Consider the following 4,515-nt stretch of genomic DNA (forward strand, 5'->3'; position numbering starts at 1 on the left):
TATTAATGGAGCTAGTAGCTGGGTAAAAAGAATTAAAAATAGCATTAAAGAAAGGGAAAATTACTTGCTGATAAAATAAAGCATCAAACGAGGAGACTTGGAACATTAATCATAAATTTAAACATTTAGAGACCAGGGTTGATTCTCATGAAACTAGAATAGGTGCTTGTGAGAAAAGAATGCGGTCAAAAATTAGATAAGTGTAAGGAAGAGGTTAATCATAAGATTGATGATGAAGTAGCGAAAATAAACGATCCCATACAACCTTAAGATACTTTTGTATTGTTAGGGATGAAGTTATTAAATTAAGTAATGATCAGCGTAAAATAAACAAAACTTGCAAAAATACCCATAAAAAGCAAAACAAACAGGTCGTAGACTTAAAGGATGGAAATGCATTCCTTAGCCGCAAAGTATCATGAATTGAATCTGTTTGTAATAGTAATACAAATATGATTCAGGGTCGTTTGAGAGAAAGAGAACAGAAGGTACAAAACATACCTCAACTCGGTGAGGTGAGTAAAAATATAGATAATATGGAAGTTGTGTTAAAACAGAAACTGGCAACGTGAGTTGAGCAGGCAAAACTTAAGATTGTTGTTCATATTAATGAAGTATTCAGTAATGTCAATGCTTACAAATTTCATAACTTTTCTAGCAAAGGTAGTATACATCATGTTGCTTTCAGCCCTCAGTTTGAGGGAATCACACCTGACAACATGACAGAAAAGCAAAAAACCAAATTTCTAGCCAGTCGTTTTGAAGGGGACGCAATATCAGCAACACATTTGAAACATACCAAGAATTTGTTAGAACATTTTTAAACCAGTATTGGTCCACAAGTACACAAAACAGTATAAGAACAGAAATATTTGAAGCTACGAGCTTTGAAACATCGGCTGTGATAGATGTAAGTAGTTCTTTCAGCACTACTGCGAAGAGAACCAATATTTAACTGATCCTTTACGATAATCGGACGTAGTAGAAATAGTAGTTCGTAAGTTTCCAGTGTCTGTACAGGAGGAACTAATTCATGTCAACAAGAGCAAGCTTAACAACCTCCTGTAAATATTAGAACAGCTGGACGCGCTTTCAGGCAACAGGCAAGTGCCGGAAGGCTGGAGTAAGAACAGGTGGCGTGTAGAACGCCTTAATAGCAACCTCAGGGGGCAACAGCACTCTTTGCATTGCTAGGTAGCTGACACCTACCAGGTACCTGACTTAACTAATAGTTTGCCTCCTTTCTTTTCACGCTGTTACTTATTCCCACTTCATCATCCCGAACTAAAATCTGCATCTATTCTTTTTCTCTATTCAAGATAAAAGGATAAAAACATAAAAAAGAGGTACAAATATGGTTTAGGTTAGCATGAGTCCAGCCACAGTTAAAATGATGATGAAAGAGTTTTTGATCGACCACAGAAGTCGACCACTTATATATGATGATAGGGATAGGTAATAAGCGACATGCCCCCCCCCCCCCCCTCCTCCATGAACCATGGACCTTGCCGTTGGTGGGGAGGCTTGCGTGCCTCAACGATACAGATAGCCGTACCGTAGGTGCAACCATAACGGAGGGGTATCTGTCGAGAGGCCAGACAAACGTGTGGTTCCTGAAAAGGGGCAGCAGCCTTTTCAGTAGTTGCAGGGGCAACAGTATGGATGATTGACTGATCAGGACTTGTAACAATAACCAAAACAGCCTTACTGTGCTAGTACTGCGAACGGCTGAAAGCAAGGGGAAACTACGGCTGTAATTTTTCCCGAGGGCATGCAGCTTTCCTGTATTGTTAAATGATGATGGCGTCCTCTTGGATAAAATATTCCGGAGGTAAAATAGTCCCCCATTCGGATCTCCGGGCGGGGACTGTTCAAGAGGACGTAGTTATCAGGAGAAAGAAAACTGGCGTTCTACGGATCGGAGCGTGGAATGTCAGATCCCTTAATCGGGCAGGTAGGTTAGAAAATTTAAAAAGGGAATTGGATAGGTTAAAGTTAGATATAGTGGAAATTAGTGAAGTTCGGTGGCAGGAGGAACAAGACTTTTGGTCAGGTGAATACATGGTTATAAATACAAAATCAAATAGCGGTAATGCTGGAGTAGGTTTAATAATGAATAAGAAAATAGGAGAACGGGTAAGCTACTACGAACAGCACAGTGAACACATTATTGTGGCCAAGATAGACACGAAGCCCACGCCTACTACAGTAGTACAAGTTTATATGCAAACTAGCTCTGCAGATGACGAATAAATTGAAGAAATGTATGATGAGATAAAAGAAATTATTCAGGTAGTGAAGGGACACGAAAATTTAATAGTCATGGGTGACTGTAATTCGATCGTAGGAAAAGGGAGAGAAGGAAACATAGTAGGTGAATATGTACTGGGGGTAAGAAATGAAAGAGGAAGCCATCTGGTAGAATTTTGCACAGAGCATAACTTAATCATAGCTAACACTTGGTTCAAGAATCATAAAAGAAGGTTGTATACCTGGAAGAATCCTGGAGATACTAAAAGGTATCAGATTATATAATGGTGAGACAGAGATTTAGGAAGCAGGTTTTAAATTGTAAGACATTTCCAGGGGCAGATGTAGACTCTGACTACAATCTATTGGTTATGAACTGTAGATTAAAACTGAAGAAACTGCAAAAAGGTGGGAATTTAAGGAGATGGGACCTGGATAAACTGACTAAACGAGAGGTTGTAAAGAGTTTCAGAGAGGGCATAAGGGAACAATTGACAGGAATGGGGGAAAGAAATGCAGTAGAAGAAGAATGGGTAGCTTTGAGGGATGAAGTAGTGAAGGCAGCAGAGGATCAAGTAGGTAAAGAGACGAGGGCTAGTAGAAATCCTTGGGTAACAGAAGAAATATTGAATTCAATTGATGAAAGGAGAAAATATAAAAATGCAGTAAATGAAGCAGTCAAAAAGGAATAGACATGAGATCGACAGGAAGTGCAAAATGGCTAAGCAGGCATGGCTAGAGAACAAATGTAAGGATGTATTGGCTTATTTCACTAGGGATAAAATAGATACCGCCTACAGGAAAATTAGAGAGACCTTTGGAGAAAAGAGAGCCACTTGTATGAATATCAAAGGCTCAGATGGAAACCCCGTTCTAAGAAAAGACGGGAAAGCAGAAAGGTGGATGGAGTATATAGAGGGTCTATACAAGGACGGTGTACTTGAGGACAATATTATGGAAATGGAAGAGGATGTTGATGAAGATGAAATGGTAGATACAATACTGCTTAAAGAGTTTGACAGAGCACTGAAAGACCTGAGTCGAAACAAGGCCCCCGGAGTAGACAACATTCCATTGGAACTACTGACGGCCTTGGGAGGGCCAGTCCTGACAAAACTCTACCATCTGGTGAGCAAGATGTATGAGACATGCAAAATAGCCTCAGACTTCAAGAAGAATATAATAATTCCAATCCCAAAGAAAGCAGGTGTTGAAAGATGTGAAAATTACCGTACTATCAGTGTAATAAGTCACAGCTGCAAAATACTAACGCGAATTCTTTACACACGAATGGAAAAACTTGTAGAAGCCGACCTCGGGGAAGATCAGTTTGGATTCCGTAGAAATGTTGGAAGACGTGAGGCGATACTGATCCTACGACTTAGACGAAAGATTAAGGAAAGACAAACCTACGTTTCTAGCATTTGTAGACTTAGAGAAAGCTTTTGACACTGTTGACTGGAATACTCTGTTTCAAATTCTGAAGGTGGCAGGGGTAAAATGCAGGGAGCGAAAGGCTATTTACAATTTGTACAGAAACCAGATGGCAGTTATAGGAGCCGAGGGACATGAAAGGGAAGCAGTGGTTGGGAAGGGAGTGAGACAGCGTTGTAGTCTCTCCCCGATGTTATTCAATCTGTATATTGAACAAACAGTAAAGGAAAGAAAAGAAAAATTTGGAGTAAGTATAAAAATCCAGGGAGAAGAAATAAAAACTTTGAGGTTCGCCGATGACATTGTAATTCTGTCAGAGACGGCAAAGGACTTGGAAGAGCAGCTGAACGGAATGGACAGTGTCTTGAAAGGAGGATATAAGATGAACATCAACAAAATTAAAACGAGGATAATGGAATGTAGTCAAATTAAGTCGGGTGATGCTGTGGGAATTAGATTAGGAAATGAGACACTTAAAGTAGTAAAGAGCTTTTGCTATTTGGGGATCAAAATAACTGATGATGGTCGAAGTAGAGAGGATATAAAATGTAGACAGGCAATGGAAGGAAAGCGTTTCTGAAGTAGAGAAATTTGTAAACATCGAATATAGATTTAAGTGTTAGGAAGTCGTTTCTGAAAGTGTTTGTATGGAGTGTAACCATGTATGGAAGTGAAACATGGACGATAAATAGTTAGGACAAGAAGAGAAGCTTTCGAAATGTGGTGCTACAGAAGAATGTTGAAGATTAGTTGGGTAGATCACATAACTAATGAGGAGGTACTGAATAGGATTGGGGAGAGGAGAAGTTTGTGGCACAACTTGACCAGACG

Source organism: Schistocerca gregaria, chromosome X, assembly GCF_023897955.1.
Source record: "Schistocerca gregaria isolate iqSchGreg1 chromosome X, iqSchGreg1.2, whole genome shotgun sequence".
Lineage (NCBI taxonomy): Eukaryota > Metazoa > Arthropoda > Insecta > Orthoptera > Acrididae > Schistocerca > Schistocerca gregaria.